Consider the following 24,407-nt stretch of genomic DNA (forward strand, 5'->3'; position numbering starts at 1 on the left):
CACTCTACAGTGTCCTTAACACCCACTTAAATACATTGCAATGCCAGTGTTTTAAGTGCACAAATGTCAAATACCACTGGTAGAAACCAAAACTCAGGGGGATCTTTGGATCTTTACTATTATGTTATAAACACTAATTAAATGCTAGGTTTAATGCAAAACTGAAAACAAAAATATTTTTTGTATTGATAGTATAACCATTTTCTGTAGTTTATACAAATTTCCAAAATATGATTGTTAAATATTAATATATGAATTTTTATTGGTGATTCTCTTTTAAATTTCTCTTTTTCTAAAGGTTTAGTTAAGTATTTACCCCATTAGTTTGTAATGATGGCTGAGGAAAAAAATATTCTTATGTTTTTTATACAGAACAAGAGAAAAAAATCTAAGATTTAATAGAAGCTAATAGTGACCAAAGCTATACAATGGCACAAAATGCAAAAAAGATTGGATTAACTAGACCATGTTACATGTTGAAGACAAGTGAAAGAATAAATTTAAACATATATTATACCTTTTGCCCTACATGCATCTTCAGCACCTTTCCTAGGTATCCTCTCTTGACCAGCAGTCCCTTTGTTGAGTATGTTCCTGTAAAGCTTGCTATTCAGACTCTATATCATTTTGAGGCTCCATGCTCAGCTCATGCCTGCTTTTATGCTTTCTGTTATTGAAGGTGACTCTCAGCATGGCTACTACGCCTTTACTCCTCCTCGTGTGTCCGTTGCATCACCTAAATTAAACTGACCAATAAGATTGCTGGGAGGGACTGGACACACTCAGACAGACCTTAGCATGTTATTATATAGCAAAGAATTATTTCTGGAAGATCAACATACATCGTAAACAGGAATGCACATTCCCATGATACTGTACTTTTCAACTGAAGATCTGCTTCTCCTTGTATTGGAGAAGAGTCCTGTCATCAGTTCAAAAGCTGATTGTTTTTAGATAACAGACATGGGCTTGTTCACATCGTGTGCCATTGTACATCACTGGCTAGCATTAAAACATAACATTACATTACATTCTTTTATGCTGTCATCACCACAAACTACATGGGGTAAGTAACATATAAAAAAAATATAATTTCCAGATAGTGTGTTCTTTTAATGCATCATCAATAAACAACCATAGTGTTAGTTATGAGTAATAAATACTAATAATAAAGAAACACACAATTCTTTATCATTAAAACCTCTCTGGAAATTCTGGAAAGTGAAATTGTGTTTTTAAAAAGGCAAAATCAATAAAATGGATACACTGTGGTTCAATTTTTGAGGAAAGAACTGATTATGTCTCTTTTTCTGACAAAACTGAGTCTATAAATCTATCACACACTATATGCATTTTTAATTCTTGTTGTTTTTAATATAGTATTATAAATACAACATTTGGCAGGTTGTGTTTATTTACTTTGTTTATAATGTTCATTTGTCTTACCTTATTCAATATCTCTTGGTCTTCACTACAGTGTTTTATCCTTTGCTGGAACAGTTGATTAAACCAGTAAACACGCATGCAGCCGAGACAGAAGCAATCTCAGTTCACTGGCATTCTGACAAATAAGATTCTACCTTAATTATGATTGACAGCGTTTCTATACAGCATAGTCTATATCAAAATAAGAAAACAGTTATCCACCTTATTATTATATTCAAATGCTTTATTTAATAGTGTTCTGTGCTCAAATAAAATAATATATATACACACATATATGTGTGTGTGTGTATAAGCAGTACTAGAGGATGGCCAAGCTACTACTGAAGCGTGAGGCATCTGGCTGTTTCTCTAGGCCTCAGCTCCTTCTGGGGCTCTCCATTCACCGACCTCTTCTCATGTTGCAAGCTCACCTATTAAAAGAGCAGTTCACTCCTCTTTAGCGTGACTTTGGCGCCTCGTAATCATAGGTGTCCTTAATTGTCCACATTCCATGCAAAGTTAGGGAAATATGAAAATGTCTGCTACAACCATCTGTTCAGAATGCTAAAGGCAACATATCATAATATAGATAGATAGATAGATAGATAGATAGATAGATAGATAGATAGATAGATAGATAGATAGATAGATAGATAGATAGATAGATAGATAGATAGATAGATAGATAGATAGATACTTTATTAATCCCAATGGGAAATTCACAATATAATACAATTCAATCCAGTTATCCATTTAACTGTTGTAGCTTGATTGGAAAAATAACATATCGCAATCTTTTATTTAGACTTAAGAAAATATGCTGTACTCTGTTTTTAGTGGTGTAAAGAGTATCACAAAATCCGAGGCAAACTTTGTATAGGGAAGACCAACCCGAGGCACTGTACACTACAAATATAGAATAACCATACAACTGTTAAAAATATATATTATAAAAAAATGGATTATTAGTAAGATAAGTTTGATATTTAATATTTGCTTGGTTCAAACAGTGGGTTGGAGGTGGAGAGTAATCAGCAGTCCTGCATGTTTTGGTCAAAAAATTTAACCATTAGACCACACTGACTGGCAAACACCTGACAAGCTGAACTGAGCAGTAATTCAGGAGACTTACCTGAATAAAAGAATCCATGAATATAAGAAATGTAGCAAACCATTCAGGCAAGTTATCCTTTTTCTCATTCAAGCATTTTAAGAGCTGTCAAAGTTTTCACTTCTATTGCGTGACTGGTAATTTTTTTTCAGATTCTCATGATCTCTTGTACAAAGAAATCTTGAATGCCTTTCCCTTACTTTCCATAAGTATCTTCAACTGACTAACGAATGCTGCTAGGTAAACTTTAATAACCCATCCATTCATTTACAAAATTTGTTCAATCCCAGTGTACAATATTGGCTACATTGAGCACAAAGCAGGAAGCAGGCCCAAATGGATCACCAGTAACTTTATTAATACCATCACAAAATTTGTAGACCTCACAGGTGGCGCAGTGGTAGTGCTGCTGCTTTGCAGTAAGGAGACTGTGGAAGATTGTGGGTTCGCTTCCTGGTTCCTCCCTGTGTGGATAGCGCTGTGAGTACTGAGAAAAGCGCTATATAAATGTAATGAATTATTATTATTATCCATCCATCCATCCATTTTCCAACCCGCTGAATCCGAACACAGGGTCACGGGGGTCTGCTGGAGCCAATCCCAGCCAACACAGGGCACAAGGCAGGGAACCAATCCTGGGCAGGGTGCCAACCCACCGCAGTATTATTATTATTATTATTATTATTAATTATTATTATTATTATATAATCTCTTTTCAGAGCTAAAGTAGTTCAGTTCCCCTAATCCAGCAGTAGGCAATCTCGAACTCGGAGGGCCGCAGTAGCTGCAGGTTTTTGTTCCAACCCAATTACTTAATGAGAAGTCAATTATTGCTGATGAAGCACTTATTGCTCAAGTGATGTTTCATTTCAGTGGTCTCGCTTGTTAAGGTTCCCCACCCTTAATTGCTCATTTCAGTCTTAAACAGCTGCATTCACTGTGTTTAATGGCTCCTCATTAGCAATAAAATGCAAATGACAAAGGAGCCTGTAGTTCTCCATCTAACTTGTTTCCATGTACACCTATGTGGATTCATCATGCAATATTTAGTTTAATAAAACACTTAAGAGAAAAATTTGACAGACCGAAAAATATCCATTTTACGTTTCAAATCATTTGGAAGTAATCCTTGGAAAGGAAAAAAATCTAAGAACCTAACATTGCAGACTAACAAGCATTATAATTAAATAAGGTCTGAGATTGGCAAGGATTTGTTTCTAATTAGCAATTGGTTTAGAAAGAAAACCAGCAGCCAGTGCAGCCCTCCAGGACCAACATTGCGCACCTCTGCCTTAATCTGAGAAATAGGATGTGACCTTTAATTTAGTCCTTTAATTTAATTTAATACAATTGATTGATCTTCTCTGCAAAATGTGCATTACTGTTTGACATGTAGTGGCCAAAACATCATGTAGCATTCCAAATGTGGTCTCATGTGCACAAAGTAAAATTTGACTGCAACATTTTATGATTTCATTGAGTACTTTCTGAGTGTTACAATAACATTTTTTTTTTTTTTTCATTTTTTCAATTTATTTTTGTGAATTGTTTGGAAAAAAAGAATGTTACAAACTACTAAACGATTTCAGTATTTTCTTCCTGCAAGCAAGGGTCTTCCTCTTATATCTGTAATTAATGTTTCTTTTGCCTGTGTGTAGCTCTTTGTACTTCTACAGTAAACTGTAATTTCAAAGTGTTTGCCTAGTTGTGATGATTGTCTGACTTTTTGAAATGATTCTACTGTCTTCTTGGTGTTTGTTTCCTTGCTTGCTGGTTTTGGTGTGATCTGCAAATTTCTCAGATGCATTTACTGTTACTGAACCAACCCAGCCACAAGGGATACACAAACCAGTGCATTTCTTTGTGCCTGTCCCAAGCCCAGATAAATGGAGAGGGTTACGTCAGGAAGGGCATCCGGTGTAAAATTTTGCCAAATCAATATGCAGACAACAATACAAATTTCCATAAAGGATCGGTCAAGTCCCAGGTTAATAATGACCGCCACCAGCACTGTTAGCCAACAGGGTGCTGGCGGAAATTGGGTTACTCTTGGCCGACGAAGGAGAAGAAGAGGGAGGAGACATGTCTGGAGGCAGGAAGAGAGGAGGAAGGTAAAGAGAGTGGAACTGAGGGTAGGAACTTTGAATGTTGGCAGTATGACTGGTAAAGGGAGAGAGTTAGCAGATATGATGGAGAGAAGGAAGGTTGATATATTGTGCGTGCAAGAGACTAAATGGAAGGGGAGTAAGGCCAGTTGGATTGGAGGTGGATTCAAATTGCTCTATCATGGTGTGGATGGGAGGAGAAATGGGGTAGGAGTTATTCTGAAGGAACAGTATGTCAAGAGTGTTTTGGAGGTGAAAAGAGTGTCAGGCAGAGTAATGATTATGAAGCTGGAAATTGGAGGTGTGATGATGAATGTTGTGGACATGGCTGTGGTGAATACGTATTTTAAGAAGAGGGAGAAACATAGGGTTATGTACAAGAGTGGAGAAAGATGCACACAGGTAGATTACATCCTATGCAGAAGAGTTAATCTGAAGGAGATTGAAGACTGCAAAGTGGTGGCAGGGGAAAATGTAGTTAAGCAGCATAGGATGGTGGTCTGTAGGATGACGTTGGAGATCAAGAAGAGGAAGAGAGTGAGGGCAGAGCCAAGGATCAAATGGTGGAAGTTGAAAAAGGAAGACTGCAAGGTTGAGTTTAGGGAGGAGGTGAGACAGGCACTGGGTGGCAGTGAAGAGTTACCAGACAGCTGGGAAACTACAGCAGATGTAGTAAGGGTGACAGCAAGAAGGGTGCTTGGCGTGACATCTGGAAAGAGGAAAGAGGAAAAGGAAACCTGGTGGTGGAATGAGGAAATACAGGAGATAATACAGAGGAAGAGGATGGCAAAGAAGTGGGATAGTCAGAGAGATGCAGAAGGTAGACAAGAGTACAAGGAAATAAGGCGCAAGGTGAAGAGAGGTGGCGAAGGCAAAAGAAAAAGCGTATGATGAGTTGTATGAGAGGTTGGACACTAAGGAGGGAGAAAAGGACCTGTACCGATTGGCTAGACAGAGGGAGCGAGCTAGGAAAGATGTGCAGCAGGTTAGGGTGATAAAGGATAAAGATGGAAACGTACTCACAAGTGAGGAGAGTGTGTTGAGCAGATGGAAAGAGTACTGTGAGATGCTGATTAATGAAGAGAACGAGAGAGAGAAGAGGTTGGATAATGTGGAGATAGTGAATCAGGAAGTGCAACGGATTAGTAAGGAGGAAGTAAGGACAGCTCTAAAGAGGATGAAGAATGGAAAGGCTGTTGGTCCAGATGACATACCTGTGGAAGCATGGAGGTGTTTAGGAGAAATGGCAGTGGAGTTTTTAACCAGATTCTTTAATGGAATCCTGGAAAGTAAGAGGATGTCTGAGGAGTGGAGAAGAAGTGTACTGGTGCCGATATTTAAGAATAAGGGGGATGTGCAGGACTTCAGTAACTACAGGGGAATAAAATTGATGAGCCACAGCATGAAGTTATGGGAAAGAGTAGTGGAAGCTAGGTTAAGAAGTGAGGTGATGATTAGTGAGCAGCAGTATGGTTTCATGCCAAGAAAGAGCACCACAGATGCAATGTTTGCTCTGAGGATGTTGATGGAGAAGTTTAGAGAAGGCCAGAAGGAGTTGCATTGTGTCTTTGTGGACCTGGAGAAAGCATATGACAGGGTGCCTTGAGAGGAGCTGTGGTATTGTACGAGGAAGTCGGGAGTGGCAGAGAAATATGTAAGAGTTGTACAGGATATGTACGAGGGAAGTGTGACAGTAGTGAGGTCTGCGGTAGGAGTGACGGATGCATTCAAGTTGGAGGTGGGATTACATTAAGGATCAGCTCTGAGCCATTTCTTATTTGCAATGGTGATGGACAGGTTGACAGACGAGATTCGACAGGAGCCCCCGTGGACTATGATGTTTGCTGATGACATTGTGATCTGTAGTGATAGTAGGGAGCAGGTTGAGGAGACCCTGGAGAGATGGACATATGCTCTAAAGACGAGAGGAATGAAGGTCAGTAGGAACAAGACTAAATACATCTGTGTAAATGAGAGGGAGGTCAGTGGAATGGTGAGGATGCAGGGAGTAGAGCTGGCACAGGTGGATGAGTTTAAATACTTGGGATCAACAGTACAGAGTAATGGGGATTGTGGAAGAGAGGTGAAAAAGTGAGTGCAGGCAGGGTGGAATGGGTGGAGAAGAGTGTCAGGAGTAATGTGTGCAGACGGATATCAGCAAGAGTGAAAGGGAAAATCTATAGGACGGTAGTGAGACCAGCTATGTTATATGGGTTGGAGATGGTGGCACTGACCAGAAAGCAGGAGACAGAGCTGGAAGTGGAAGAGTTAAAGATGCTAAGATTTGCACTGGGTGTGACGAGGATGGATAGGATTAGAAATGAGTACATTAGAGGGTCAGCTCAAGTTGGACGGTTGGGAGACAAAGTCAGAGAGGCGAGATTGCGTTGACTTGGACATGTGCAGCGAATTGATGCTGGGTATATTGGGAGAAGGATGCTAAGGATAGAGCTGCCAGGGAAGAGGAAAAGAGGAAGGCCTAAGAGAAGGTTTATGGATGTGCTGAGAGAGGTCATGCAGGTGATGGGTGTAACAGAACAAGATGCAGAGGACAGAAAGATATGGAAGAAGATGATCCAATGTGGCAACCCCTAACGGGAGCAGCCAAAAGAAGAAGAAGAAGATTTACTGTAACTGAACCATATTGTTAAGCACAGATAACTGATGGTGTCCTCCAATGACTTAATGCCATGTGGATCATTCTCCTCTTGTCTGTGTTTATTATCTCCTAGCAAACTTAGGCAAGATAATGCTAATGCTAATTAATTCTGTTTCAGGATTATATGAAATGTGTTTTGAAAGGCTAATTAAAATTTGTTATATATTTGCTTTTGCCTTTTACTCTGCTTTATTGCTTAGAGAAGCATAAGCATTTTGTATGACACAGGCAACAATAGCTACTATTGTTATCATTATTTAACAGACAACTTTATCCATGGTGACTTAGAAAATTACAAAGACACTATACAATAGTAAAACATTCTTGTAGAATTACACACATTGAACAGCTTTAATCTTATGTAGCGCCTTGCACTTGTAGGTATGCCCCAAAGGGAACAGTAATTCTCTTTACAGTGCAATAGAAGAGGCAGTTTGCATAACAAGGTACCACATTTTTCTTTAAGTTGCAATTTTTTGTCTTTATTTTATTTTATTTCATGTAATGCAGTGTTCAAAACTAGCCTCTTCACAGAGTCATAGAAGAGAGATATCTTAAAAAATTGAGACAGTGGATATCTGTAGTAGTGCTGTGGGTAGTCAAATGTAACTGCTTGTAAAACACATAAAATAAACTGTGGCATTGTTTGTGGCTTATGTAAGTCTTTATTTATCATCATTATTTTTATTCTGATGAGGATTTTCCAAGCATCATGCTGAGCTGGGATGAACAGGCTATCCTATTCTCAGCAGCTGTTCCAGCAAGTACAGAGCCCCACAGGCCAGCAGAAAAATATAATCTCCTGCAGCATGCCCAGAGTCTGGCCCTCAGTTTCTTTCCATTGGGTTGTGCCTTGTACACCTTTCCACCTGAGCCACCAATGGGGTATTCTAACTAAATGCCCAAATCACCTGAACTGGATCCTTTTTGCTGGAGAAACAGTGGTCTTTTCCGAAGGTCCAAAAATGTAGTTCCCATTCCACTACTGTGGTTCGGTGCAATGCCCACAAAACTGTTACTGCTTCATATCAATTTCACGATTGCCTCTTCCCTCACTTCTGAGAAAGATCCCAAGGTCCCTGAACCACTGCTGTACATGGCAGGTGTTCATTCCTGTCACTGCTTTCCAGGAGAGGGCCATAACCTAACATTTGGATATTCTTAGCCCAACTTCAATACAGTCAGTTATTAATAATTCTATTGTCTGCCAGAGATCACAATCTGATGACTGCAAACTGAACAATATCAGGAGAACACCAGAGGATAATATTATCCGCAAGCAGCCGAGGTGTAATGCTGAGATTTATTGAGTACTTTCCAGTCCTCAGTGTGCCTAGATATCTTGTCCATGTAACTCATGAACAGGAGAGAAGACAAGATGCCCCATTGATAGAGTCCAATGGCCACATCAAATAGATTTAACACACAGAGTTATGCCAACAAAACTTACTCTCCACAAGTCCTGAGACCAAATGGCATGCAATAGTGGCCCTGAGAAGTCAATATTTTTGAAGGACCCTCCACCAGATACTACAGAGTGCATGGTTTTAAACTTTTCCAAAATCCATAAATCTTCACAAGATTGTCAAAATTCTGTGACCCTTCAAATGCCTGTGCTAAGGGAAATATTTGAGTTATTTTTACATGGTCAGGACAGAATATGAATTGTTCGCCCATCATCTTTCAGATCGCATATTAATAATATTCCCAAGACTGCTTTCTTCCATTTAAGGAACACTGCAAACTCTTATGACAATTAAAGATGCCAAAAATGAATGCATTACACATGCATTTGTACTTAGCCGACTGGATTAGAGGAAGAATTTTAACCAAAAGGAAAATATATGAGCATATATCCTCAGTGCTAATATCTTTACATTGGCTGCCAGTGTCCTTTAGAATTGATTTTAAAACATTTCTACTTGCATATAAGGCTTTAAACAATCTTGCCCCTGCCTACATATCAGAATGCCTGTTTCCTTATGTACCAAATCACTGTCTTAGATCTGCAAATTCTGGTTTCCTCATTATTCCTAGATCTAAGCATAAAAGAACTGGTGAGGCAGATTTCTGTTCTTATGCACCTAAAATCTGGAATAATTTAACAATATTAATATGCCAGGGTATATCTGTGGAACATTTCAAAAAAACTTCTAAAAGCCCTTTGTTTAAATCTGACTTTCCAGTAATCATACCATAATCTATTGATCTGATTATAAGTTTAGCTCCTTGATGTGTTAGTAAGTACCCAGCATTAATCCATTGCATTTTCATGCTTTTTGTCTCACATCCTGTGTGGTGGCACATAGAGTGTGCCATACTTGCTCAGAGTACTCTATTCTACAGTCAACTGGGGTACTAAGGAAAACGAGGAGGACTTGGAAACCTTTATTGACTGTATCAACTATGCCCAGTGGAGGGTGGTCAACCAGCTGGCCTAGGTTAATCTGACTTTCATGATGCAGAAACTGATTACCATCAGACCTAACTATTTGATTTGCATGCTTCTGTCTTCCAACCCCAGCCCTCCAAAGGTCTATTTTTCTCCTATGGCCCATCAAATGAGGTTTTTATTTTCTTCTTCTCTGTGTAACCTGGTGAAACAATCACAATCAGCAATCAAGAACTCCATCTACTCCATCTACACCCTAAATCTACCAAAACTTCTATGGACCATTTTAATTGCTTTTGTATCTTTTTATTAACTTTTATAATATCAAGCTGTTTCTATTTAATGGGTTACCATATACTGTATATTTTTATTTTTATATATATTAATTAGATAGATCTGGTTGTTCTATTGTCAACCTTAATGTATAAATATTGAAAACCTTTTTCTGATAAGAGTGAAGGATTGTTTTACACTTTAGTGGTTAAATTTTGCTTAACAATACCTGGTTGTTTTTGTATTTAACATACTTTTAACAGCCAATTAAGAGGGGTTCCCAAACTTTTTCATATGACTGTACTTTAATCAAGTTTTATATGAGGTGTCATTTTCTTTCCATAGTTGAACTGGTTGGAAATTTCACTTTAACAAATCTATGGATTTTAATTGTTTTTATTTTTAGTCACATATGACCAACAAAATCTTAGTAAAAGAAAAAAATATTTTTTACTTTTTAGTCCATTTTCGAACAAGATTTTGTCATTTTTTAATGTCTTTTTTTTAACCCATCTTTGTTTTTCCATACATTCTCATTTTGAACATAACTTGTTATGGCATTGCTATGCAACAACCCTTAGAGATGCGCGATCACCATGATGGGATAAAAGGTCAACTTCTTACACTTCCTGATCATTCAAGTCTGTGAATAAACCTATTGAATTTGCTGCGTGATTGTTCTCATTGTTAAACTGCTAATACTTTAGATCCTCAGCTTTGATTGTTGGTTTAGCATTTAACATCAACGAAAGATAGGACAAATTTTCAGTTACCATCTTTTGACTTGTATTTTAGATGTGTTCTTCACAATTCTTCAAAGTTTGCACCATTTTTTTGGCAGAGATAAAAACCAACAATATTCTGGCCCCTACTGAGGCCTTGAACAATTTCCATTCAGAATCTATGCCTCTGACCACAATTCAGTAGAGGTGAGAGTTAAACTCATTCTGAAAAGAGGCACCTACATACTTATTTCTAGTAAACCTTCCCCTTTGATTTGGGTTAACCGGTCTGTCTAAGTGGTGCTTTATCCATTCAACCCAACTCACTACCAAGTGACAATCAGTCAACACCACACTTTACATAAGCATCTCAAACATAAGGCCTCAGATCAGAAGACACAACTATAAAGTTGACCATTGATCTATGATTCAAAGTAGTGTGATACCAGGTACACTTATGAACATCATTTATGATGTTCAATATTATTTGAATGATCATATTTAACATCATATTTCAATTTGTCATTTCACATTTAAAAGTTTATTGCATAAATAAGAACATAACATACTGTAACTTTTTGAGGAGATTTATTCTTAAATTTTCCTTACAAACAAAATTTATCCAATCATCAAATAATTGTGGGAATAGTAACATTTTCCAAGCTCTAAAGAAAATAGAAGATATAGGAAAAAATTATGTAGCTTTCTCAAACCCACTTAATCCAATTCAGGGAATCTGTAATCAAACCAGGATAGGACAGCAGTTCATCACAGGGCTCAGCTACACACAACAACTCACACAGAGCTAGTGTACACACAAAAAATAAAGGTGCCAGAGCAGTGCCATAGTGGGCCATTTTTGGATTCCAAAAAAAAAAAAACAGCTACATCAATGTTCCAGAAAGAACCTTTATTTATTTAGATCTGCAACATGTTCCATAAATAACCATGAACAGATGATAGCAGATTTGTAAAATACCACTGAGTTTAGATAGATAGATAGATAGATAGATAGATAGATAGATAGATAGATAGATAGATAGATAGATAGATAGATAGATAGATAGATAGATAGATAGATAGATAGATAGATAGATAGATACTTTATTTGTCCAAAACAGAATTCTGTTTTGTCCACATATTAGTAACCTTTTCAAATCCTTAAGAATCAAATTCATACAGTATGTACAGAACCCTTCCAAGAATGAATGGTTAATCAAGATTTCAATGAGGATTCACTAAAGTGCCACTTTAGAATCGTTATTTTTAAAAGTGTAGAATTGTCAGTTTGCCCAGCCTACACATCTTGGAGATGTCTGAGGAAACAAAAGTATCTGGAGAAAGCTCATGCAGAGGTTTGGGAGAATGTGCAAACGCCACACAAGCAGGATATGGATTTCCAACCTAGGATGATAGATTTGGGAGGCATCAGTATTAGCCACCATGTCCATACAGATAAAATATATTACCAAAAATGCTATTCTTCTAATTAACCTCCTCAGAAAAAAAACATCCCATCCAATTTAAGTGTAGGAATGATCTGCATCAGACAATGCTATGGATAGAGCAAGTTCAAATATGTGAAGGAATAATAAATGTCATGTCTCACTTCTGAATGTGAGAAAAATACATGCAACCGTGGAAATTGCCAGGTATCCTTTATCACAATCATTCTTAGTCTTTCCTATTACATATTTAATTTAGAACATACCCCAGATATATTAAAAATTATAAAGTTAAAATGTTTAGGCAATTGTTTATAATTATAGAACTAGATCAGATTTAAATAATCAAGTATTGGTTATAGCGCCGTGAAAAACTGTTCAAATCAAATGTAAGTATCAAAGATAAAAAAAAAAAAAAATCACCTGAACCTCAGGGGTCATCTAAAAGTAAATTATTACTTCTAAGAATTAATCCATAAAAGTGAAATCAAAGGAAGAGTATGTAAATTGTGTTTAATGTAGCCTTTTATTATTAATAATATTTTTATTATGATATATTTTTAAAGACATACGTACATTTGACTGGCACAATGGTGCATTGCTTTTCACAGCTGCTCTGTAAGTCCAGAAGTCTTGGTTTTCCTGTTGAGTCCGAATAATTTTCTTGCTCCTGCATGTTCTCTTTGTTTTCCTTCAGTTGTTCAGGTTTTTCTTGCACATTCCAAAGCCGTGTGTTGTGTAAGATGGGTTGAAGTTACCTTAGTGTGAATGAGTGTCTGTACCTGCGATGGATTGGTTCTTGTTTGGACAGCCGAGGTGGGCTCTGGCCATCTGACACTGAACTGGATAAAATGTGCATAGAGAATGTATAAATGGTAGGAAACCATCAAATGTTTATCCTTGATTATTTCCCAGGAAGAATGTTAAAAACTTGTTGACAATAACAACTGTTAGCAAGAAATACAGACAAGAGAGTCTGGAGCTCACACCTATGAAATATAAAAATAGGTTGCTGTTTTCTTTAGAAAAAATACATTCACATAATGTATTGTAAAGTGGAATGTTTTGAATTTTTTCATTTTAAAACATTTTCTGCAATGGGTACACCATTTAGGTAATGGGTATTTATACCATTCCCTTAAAAAATGTAAATCCAGAACTCTGGTGCTAGACAGCTTACCAAAGAATCCAACATTTACTGACTGTAAAACAATATTTCAGACAAGTCAGCAACTTCAAGGATGGACAAGTTTGTATTGACGTACACCACACTCACCTCTGACAATTTAACAGCAAACATTTCTGGTTATGAGGTCTGTCAAGTCTTCTCCTCACTTGTACGTGTTCATTAATAAAAAAATACATTAAATTTACAAGAGCTCCTGCCAATCTTTAAAAGTGTAATACTTTTCACTGACATCTGACAGTGATCCCTAACAGTGATCTTCCAAACTACTTCTTCAGCATAAATGTGGATCAGGTATGTCAGATTTCAAAGACAGACACTGATTTCACTCCTGTCAAATCAATAGATCAGAACAGGCACTAGTCCTTTTAGGCTTGCCTGGCAGTAATAGCAGAGAGCTGCTTATCTGCAGATTTCCTATGTTTATTGGTGCTAATAATGTTTTGCTTCAAAATTTCTGTAAATAAAATGTGTTAATTTAAAATGTAGCTTGACAAGAAATTGCACCATTTGCATGAAACATTTCTTGTCATAAACTGGGGAGTGGTGAACACCAGTACAAACACTCAATGCACAGAATGATAGCAAAAAAATCAATTTAAACCATAATATGACAACAAAAACTAACAAGTTGCTGTTTCAGGAAAATCATATATCTTCAATCAATTACCTTGAAATCCAACCTCTGACATCGGAAACCAGGAAATCCTTGGAAAAGATTACAAAATAAAACCTTCCTTTACTCATTCACAAAAATAAGTTGAAAATCCTTTGAACATGGACTGAAAAACTTCTTATCATTTAAAATCTTAGGTTATCTATCCTCTGTCTTACTTTAGCAGAGATAATTAACATTGTTAAGATGAAAATTCTCCCTAAGCTTCTGTTCCTATTTCAAAGCATCACCATATACATTAAGAAATCTTTTTTTAAGAAATTAGATTCAATCATAACCTCATTTATTTGGAAATCAAAAAACCTACACATTCAAATAGTGACCCTGCAACGAGCTAAATAAGAAGGCTCTACCTAATTTTCAGTTTTATTGCCGGGCGGCAAACATACAAGCTATAAAAACCTGGATATTGACACAAATAGATGAACACACACTAGCTTGGACTGCAATAGAAATGAAATCCTGCAGTACTTCTTTATATTCCTTGCTTTGTACCCCAATAAATACAAGTTATTTTCAATATACTAACAACCCAATTGTCCTTCATTCACTCAGAATATGGAACTAACGTAGGAAGCACTTCAAGTTAGAGAATATTCTATCTGTGGCACCTCTACATGATAACCACCTTTTTTCACCCTCTCAAACTTATACAGTTTTTAATCTATGGAAAATGCATGGGATTAAATTATTTAGAGATTTATATATAAATAATGTCTTCACATCCTTTGAACAATTACACTCCAAATTTAGTCTCCCATCAACACATTTTTTCCACTATCACCAAATTAGAAACATTGCTAAACAAAATCTGCCCAATTTTCCTCACTTCCCACCCATTTCTATTCTAGAAGAGATATTGATCAGTCTTTTGTGACTCAGACTGCATTTCTATAATACAGTATATAAAAACATTTTAAGGTCCTTTCCTTTTAAAGATCCCAGAGAACAGGGAAAAGGTTCTCTTACTCAACATTTCAGAAACGGAGTGGAAGGCAGCCACGGAAAGAATTCACTGTAGCTCCATATGTGCAAAACATTCAATTATTCAACTTAAAATCTTTTATCGAGCACATCTATCTCACTTAAAATTGTCCAAAATGTTTCCAGGGCAAGATCCAACCTGCGAATGTTGCAATCGAGCTCCAGCCTCACTAGGCCACATTTTTTGGGCCTGTACCAAAAATTAACATCTTTCTGGACAAAAATGTTTAAATGTCTATCAGACAGCCTTGGTGTCACAATCACTCCTAACTCCTAACAGCTGTGTTTGGTGGACGCCCAGATGGGCTTAAAGTGGTGAATGACAAACAAACTGTAATTGCCTTCACTTCACTATTAGCACGTAGGCTTATCTTGCTCAACTGGAAGAATTCTAACCCAGCTCAGTGGGTAACTGATGTTATATACTATTTGAAATTGGAAAAAATCAAATTTCACTTAGAGGATCTGTTCAAAACTTTTTTTTTTGTAAATCAGGTAGGATCTAATCAATAATATTTTAGAATAAGCATTTATATTGAGGGAAAAGACTCCTTTCTCTCTTTACTACTCTCAATAGTTTTACTTCGACTATTGGCCTTCCTCTCTTTCTCATGGGTGGGGGTTGATTTGAATTTAGTTTTGTTAAGTTTTGACTTGATTGCATGGAACATTATATGTTTTTTTAAAAAAATTCAATAAAAGATCTTAAAAATAAATAAATAAATAAAATCCTATGTCAGCCATTCTTTTCAGTTGTTTGACTTTAGAGCTGATTGGCTAAAGGTGAATGACAATCCAAAGACAGGTAATATGTGGTTTTAAAAAAAAGCAAACCCTGACCTGCAGGTTATAACTTCCTTACAAATTCCAGGGATGTACAGTGTGTTGTAAAGCAAGCAGATAAATTTTGAGAGGGAGTCAGGAGATCAAACAAAAGCCAAAATAAAGGGTCAAAACCATGAGATCAAAACTATGAGCATCTGTTGTGCTTGAAACTTTTTATTTGTTTTCTTGAGCGTTCCGTAAGCTTAATAAATCATTTTAAATGCGTATTTTGGGTTTTTAACCAGAAAAATATTTTTTGTTATTTATTTTTGGGGTCTTTATTTTATAGTTTTTAATTTTTAATGGCATTTGGTTTGGTAACGCACACCCCTATTTTAAGAGCCTCAAGTTCATCAGGATCACTCCCATTATGCACTGGTAGTATGAGTTAATGAAATCATCAAGAGCAGCAGTATAAAGATCATTCTTCGTAAGCCCCAAACTATCCAAGACTGGAAAAACGTACTGAAAATTACATGTGATTTTCCCTTTGTTATTTTGGTATTTGATCCCTGCTTTAAAATAACACTTTGAATTTTTGTTTTGTGTGACAGGATTTGAAAATAAATTCTCAACTTCTGGTTTAGACTTTAGCCATTTTTTTTTTTGACCTTGTTATACTTCCAGTCACTCAATTCAATTCTCTTACTCCTTCCTTCGAGATAATACAGTTTCAAGGCCAAACCAAATGATAAAAACCATGGTAAAAAAACAAGAGTGAAGAAGTGGCAAAAGAGTTTGAAAGAGTAATTTGAAAAGGGTTTTTAATCCACAACTCGGATGGGAAAGTGATTTACTTGAAGACCGTTTAACTTGTCACATCATGTCATGACCTCAGAGGACACAACCTTAACATCAAGAGTGTTTACCCCAATGATGGCAGCTTAAAATGGTGGTGAGCCTGAAAACCCAAAATAGTGGATAAAACGGTCCAAAAAAATTCTTGTAGTAGGTGTTATATTTCTTTTCAATTTGTCAAAAAGAATTATAGATGATGTACTCATGGTTAAAAATACTTAAATTGAAAGAGCACTTTTTAATTTACTTAAACTGATCTCTGTAACTGTTTAACTAACCACATTAAGGAGGAAGTATTAGTAGAGACAACAGACTGAAGACTAAATTAGCAAAATTGAAACTTGTTACTGTAAAAAGGGCCATCTGGCAAGAAGAAGGGTGGTAAGCTGGTCATTTTTGTAGCCTTCCACATGTTTAAAAGCGAAGCCCTCAAACCGTTGTTTATCATTGTGCATGTACATCTTGTAAACATGAACTGATATGGCCTGTCAAAATGACATTGAACAGAGAGGGACTATGGGTGTTTACCTTGGTCCCAACAAGCTTTAAAAAGTCAGCTTCATGAATTGAAGAGACAAAGAGCCAGGAAGAACACAGTCGCCCTGCCATGAGATGTGACAGTGTAACCTTAAGAGACTGAATGACACACACATTGTGTTTATGGGTCAGCATTGTTTAAGACAGTTGCTAAAATAACCTAGTTGTATAATTGATTTTGCTACATACATATTAAAAATATTTAAGAATGTTAAAGACTATAATGACTAAATAAAAGTTTTTTGTCTGCTCCACTTGTTTAAATTTAGCATTTGCTCTCTGTTCTCACCTGGGGTATAAATGAATAAAGAGGAGGCATCCTCTAAAATGAGAAGTGAAGCACAGTGGCAGTCAGTTCTGGGTGTAGTTCAGATGCGTAGCCCCAGTGGCAAGTGCATTGCAACTGCCGGGCTGTCTCTCCTCCCAGGCTATGTGAGTTGGTAATGAAGGACATACATGTGGGTCTATGTAACAAAGAATCCGGACTTGGCAATAAAAGAATCTATGTTTTAGGATAGAGTCATCCCAAAACTCTTCCATAATATAAAACTTTAACCCTTTAAACTCAGCCTCATTTATGTTAGTTTTCTGCTACTCTGATTTAACTAGCTATAACTTCATCATCTGTCACTCATTACTCACATTCTATCCCTCGAAAAATGGTAAGACATTTCTCTTTCAGAATATTTACCCTGGAGAATTAGTTGTTCACATATGTTGCAGCAGTATAAGTCGTTACCAAAAAAGACACTTTTAGTGTTATTCTTATTTCCATATGTGTTGAACTAAGCTTCCAAACACTATAAAAGTGACAATGAATATGACAGCAACACCTAGAAAAAATGTTATGAAATACCTACAAGTAATATTTCTAGTTTTACTGTTTTGAAGCAACACAGAAAACAAGATTCATATTCTCCACTTTTATTGTTTTCAAGTAAGTATCCATAACATACATATTCATTATTGAAGACCCATGGCCTATGTATTATTTTGAACGGCAGATCTTACTCTTTCAGAATAAATATAGTTGGTAAAGAAGTTATACTGTGAATACAAATTACAACACCCTTAGCTGAAAGATTCAAAAATATCTTTACAAAAAAAATTGAATCATAGAAAGTGGAAAACACAGAAGATGGACCGTGGTGCCATTTGAAAGCTGGAACACCCCTGTCATTTATTCAATAATTGTCTGTCTGTTAATTTGTAGGCAGTTGAATCAGGATGTTCAAGAAAGCCATGGGTTAGGGGCAGGTGTTGCTGTGATAGAGGAATTTGGCCATCTTTGTGAGAAGAAAGAGAAATATTACAATCTGATATTGGGGTATGCAATACGGCATTTTAACTGCAAAATATGGTGCTATAATTATAGCATGATTAAATGAATAATTTTATGCAGTTTGTTTTTTATTTTGCATAATTGTTTGGTCCCTCCAGTGGGTCCAAAACAATGGGGCAGAGTTTAAATTAACCATTGAAACAAAGAAGAATTGCCAGAATTGGATGTCAGAGTTAACTTCAATGACTGAAAAAAAAAAAATATATAATCTGTAACAGAAGTATAAAGAAGATTTTGAATTAAGTTTAATGTGCCTCAGAAAGGATGAATTCCTTCATTTAACACTATTTAAAAGCAGCTTGATAAATTCCAGTCTGCTGAAAGTGTAAAGGGCGTGTTTGTTTGACCACTGAGAACTGTAAGAACAACAGAAAATACGAATACAGAAAATAAGGGTGAGACAGGCTGTACAGTGGACTTTGGCATTCAGCATGATGTCAATTGTCAGCATTAAACATTTTCAACTGGACTATTCTTCACGTTCTTCATCAAGATGTATCCAGTCCCTCGTATAAAATACAAATAGTCTATTCATTTTTAGGAAAAATGTAGTATTGCAACTCAACTTTTTGTGCAGAGTTTATTGAATTGTTAACTGAAAATGGTGTCACACATACGTGATCGGGGGCATTCACAAGACTTGGGTAATGCTTGTAATTCCATCACAGGTTGAGAGGGGGCGCTGTAATATCACTTCTGGTTCCTCACTTAACCCCTTCTCTTCTGATGTGAAAGCCACAAGAAGGCCAGCACTACCTTTATTGGGCAGTCTGACTGACAGACTTGCATCTGTAAATTTTTGCAAACTTTTTTGTTTTTGTTTCCATAACATATGGAGATTACTAGCTGGTACCCCTAAATCTGGCCATGTCCTCTCTCCTCTGCTTTTCACCCTGCTGACACATGACTGTGCTGCCCAGTTTAGCTCCAATCACATCATCAGATTTGCTGATGATAAAAAGTGTAGTAGGCCTAAACAGTAACAACGATGAGTCAGCATACCGAGAAGAGGCCAGACATCTGACAGCCTGGTGCGCTGACAACAGCTTGTCTCTCAAAGTCACCAAACGATACAGATGGTTGTTGGTTTTAGAATATTCTGTTCAGTTCATAGACAACTCCACTTAAATGGCTCTGCCATTGAGAAGATCACTAATACTAAGTTCCTTGGCATTCATATCGCTGAGGACCTTACCTGGAGCCTCAATTGCTCATCTGTTGAAAACAGATCTGTTGAAAACAACACCATGTTCTACAGTGGTGTTACAGAGAGTGTGCTGACTAGCTCTGTCATGTTGTAATATGGAAATTGTAGTGCTGCGGACCGCAAGTTACTACAGAGAATTGTTAAGACAGCTGAGGACATAATTGGTAAACAGTGTTGCAGCATCCAAACCAGATCATCCAGACTGTGTAACAGTCTCCCACCCTCATATAGTCTGTCCTCAATGCCTTTGCACTCCCATTATTCAATATTGAAGTGTGCACTTTACACTATGTAGATGTGTATATACTACACTATATTTACATCTTTGAAAATTGTTTAAATCAAATGCACACATTACATTTTATGAGTGGTAAACACTTACAACATTCCAGATGTACATTTTTTATCTGCTTATATTGCACTTTTTTCAACAAATGAATGTTGCTACTGTTAAGCTGTTACTGGTCCAGTTCTAACGGATCTGTGTATTTTATCCTACCATTGTTGTGTCTATTTACTGCACACTGTCTTGTCTGTTTGCACCATATGTTGTATTTGTATTAAATGGTTTACATGCTATTGTTGCACTACATGTTGTATATTTGCACTGTGGTCCTGAACAAAACCTTGAACTTGAAAATCTTTGTGTTATGCCTTGTCACTTACAAGTGTTATATACTGAACAATTTGCCAACTTGTTCAGAGTAATATTTTGTTAATGGTGGCGCTCATTTTAAGAAATCAATAATGTTATTTAAGAGAAGGCAAATTAATTATTTTTCAACTGGTTTATTCCTTATCCGGCCATGAGTCAAGCGACTAAGTTAAATGACTACTCATACTGTCTTAGTGCTATGCCCATTACAAAGAAAAAAATTATTTGTCTCAGCTTAGCTTAACCTTACACTGGAAGTGATAAAACTCAGGAATCTACTCCCTGTTTTAAACAATTATTGCTACCAATATGCTTGCTTTTCACTTTTCTCTTTTAGTAATATTCATGAATGAATAATATGATTGAATGTAAACAAGTGACTTTTGCTGTTTTTTATTATATGGCCATTGTTACTTCTCTTCGTGGATCTGCTCACATTATGACAGTAATCCTCTTCTTGGGTCCCAGTTTGGGATAGATTTTCGATTTTGGCTCCTCATATTAAAAAGTTTTAAAAACCTTGCTTGAATTGTTTATATTTTTCTTTTTTACTATAATTCTTCTAAGATTTCAAAGTGATTGCACCATTTAAAAATTGCTTGAGGCAATAGGATGCTTTTGTACCTTATGGCTACAATAATTTTCTCCCTACTATATGAGCTAAGAAATGTAAGAAAATCATGTTTCCTGGTCATTATTAGAGAACCTGATGTCATCCTTGTGGCCTTTTTCCCTGTGCTATTTCATAGCAGTAGATCTTGTTTATCAGGATGATTTGTGTACTTTTAAAAAATATGTTTCATTTTGTTTTTGTTTGACCCTGTGCTTTTTAACTTCTTTGAGTTGTTTCTTATGATTTTTGTTTGTCTTCATCTGGTTCTTTCTTTATTGGCATTCTATAAGGTGGTACTCATATCTGATTTCATAGGGTCAGGTTAGTGAAGCAAGTCTTTGTGGGCTTCCTATAGGGTCTGTGAACAAGCACTTATTTTTTAGGAAACTGAAGTGATGGTACAAATTGAATTCTCAAGTGAAGATATGTTCTCAATTTTATTTTGGCAAGAAATATGAAGTGATGCAATGATTAAGTGCAATGGGAGAGATACATGCAGAAAAACTGATCTTGAGAGTAGACATTATACCTCCCCACAGTTTGTAACAACCTTTTGTTGTGCCATCAATTCATATCTTAAAATGTTTTACCTTTCTATACATTTATGTTTACGTACCCTGTGAAGTTATTTCTAATATTAAGCTTTTGATATTGCTATTAAAATGCCTTTAATTTTAACTGCTCCCAGAATAAAACTTTACAAACTATTGAAACCTGGGAATTTTCAAAAGACACAGAATGGGCCTTTTATGATGGTTTTTAAGACCATTTTATATTGTCATCTGACTGAAATTACTTTCATAGACAGCAGAATCCAACTCAATTGATGGAAAGGTTCCTGTTCATGTTATTTGTTGCATGTAGAGGGTCTTCGGCTAATTGTAATTCAAATTTCTTAAATATAAAATCTTACAATATAGATGTAGATTTAAAATCTTTGCTGAAGTCTGAAACTAAAATTGTTGGCTGCATCTGAATAGGATAAATATGGGGTCATTTTGGTATTTAATAGTAAATAACAGTATTAGGTATAAAGTATATTGTATCATTATAATCTTTAGATAACGCAGGTTGTTTTTAGTGTAATGGAAATACTGAGTACACATTTAGCTAGTTTATCATAAAGTGTAACTGAGCCATCTTTCCTGCATTTCTATATAAATTTAATTCTTTTATTTTTTACTTTTTTTGGACATGAACATCATGTTACTTATCTGCTTTGATTTCAAGGAGCAGAAGTGACTGAAGTTTGTGTCTATCACAGAGACGAGTGCAGAATAAAGTGGAGACAGAAGCTAGACTCTATAGAATATAATGGTACCTACCCTTGGATTCTGGAGCAGTTAGGAATGATACTTACTGTCATGTCTGCAGGAGTACCAAAACCACAAGTCCCAAAACAGTTTAAAAATTTGCCCACTGGAGGGGTGAAAAAATGTCAAAAACTCTAACTAGAAACCCAAAGGGGTGAGATAAATCTTTATAAAAATAAAATGTTTATTATAACAGAAGGCTCTGCAATGTATGAAGCTCCCAAGAGTACAAAAAAATTGCCAGAAAAGATATATAAAAGAATATACACAGTAAACAAAGTTCCAAAACAGAATCCAAAAACCATTGCCAAGACAGAGCAGAAATTCAAAAAATCAATAAACACAGGTCCAATACAGAATCCAAAAACAAAGAACAGGGTTGGAAATATGGGAATTCACAAAGCAAGGCAAAAGGCACAGTAGAAACAGGAAACACCTGACTCCCTAGATTGTTCAAAATGAACAATAAAAGGCTCTCACATAAACAGGGTGTTCCTGGCAGTGACTGGCAGGTGGTTCTGCCCCTTGGGAATCAATGCACAAAACACCTGGGACAAAATCATGGCCACTTTCACTTACAAATGAACACAAAGAAAAACGTACATAATAAATAAAAGAAGCATAAATACAAATAAATGACATGAAATTAGACACAACAAATAAAAAACACAACTGTGAATCCTAGCCAGGGGAACTACTAGATGAAACATAACACTCACCTTATATGGTGACGAATAAATAAACAATATCAGTACCATATGGAATAAAGAAAACCACCGTTAGCAAATTAAATAAATGAATACACATCTAATATCATACCTTCCTTATATGGTAATACTTGGTCACCCAAACTCGCCTACATCTGACTCCGCCCCATCCCGTTTCCCTACAGTGAGGTGTACCTGCTTCATCACTCATGACTGCAGGTAGTTCTCTGTTTTGCCATCAGGAGTGGCTGTCGAACAAGTTAAAGGAAAAATATTAAAAATATACAAGTTGAAGTAACTGCTCTGAAGGTAAAATTGAAACAGTAAACTAATTTGTTGTTGAAGTCGTAGTGAATGTTTCTATGCTTTAAGACAGACAAGTCAGCAAATTCAGTAATGATTATTAGTGGGAGATTCTGAAATTTCAAAAATGTGTACAAGATATCTTAACAAAAAATTAAGTGACCTCACAAATTTCCTTAAAGAAAAAGTATGCCAGTTTTCTTCAAAATTGGCACACTGGGAGTCAAGTTGTTTCATGCAGAAAGACAGACAGACAGACATGCATGGCTTTCATAGTAGTTGATTTTGGAGAAAAATTTTAATATAAATGAAAATGAAATTTAAACTATATAGATTTACTATCATTATCTTGTACTTATTTAGGTTAAGTTGAGATGAGTATAATGTTTGACTGTGATATTTTAGGGCAGCACAGTGGCGCAGTGGGTAGCGCTGCTGCCTTGCAGTTGGGAGACCTGGGGACCTGGGTTCGCTTCCCGGGTCCTCCCTGCGTGGAGTTTGCATGTTCTCCCCGTGTCTGCGTGGGTTTCCTCCAGGCGCTCCGGTTTCCTCCCACAGTCCAAAGACATGCAGGTTAGGTGGATTGGCGATTCTAAATTGACCCTAGTGTGTGCTTGGTGTGTTTGTGTGTGTCCTGCGGTGGGTTGGCACCCTGCCCAGGATTGGTTCCTGCCTTGTGCCCTGTGTTGGCTGGGATTGGCTCCAGCAGACCCCCGTGACCCTGTGTTCGGATTCAGCGGGTTGGAAAATGGATGGATGGATAGATATTTTAGTTTTACAGTCTATATTATCAAACCAAAACCATCTAAACAGATATGTCAGTGACTGAGCAGGGAACGAAATCCACAAGTACTTCTGTGGATCCAATTTTGGATCCAGTCATCAGGTGTTCTATCAAGAATGGTTTTGGGATAAAGAAATGAGTTACCATTAGACAAAGCTTTGTGCCAGCTATTAATATTCCAAAGATTGTGTGCATGTAGAAGTTGGTATTCTGGAAACTTAGCAATCATGAGATGAGTTGAAATACAGTACATCTTGAGATGAGTTGGACACAATGGGTGAGTATCCATTATTCTTTTAAGCAAGTTGTCAAGTTGTTTCTTTTGTGTTCAGGTCTTGAGAAGAT

This window comes from Erpetoichthys calabaricus, chromosome 10 (assembly GCF_900747795.2).
Source record: "Erpetoichthys calabaricus chromosome 10, fErpCal1.3, whole genome shotgun sequence".
NCBI lineage: Eukaryota > Metazoa > Chordata > Cladistia > Polypteriformes > Polypteridae > Erpetoichthys > Erpetoichthys calabaricus.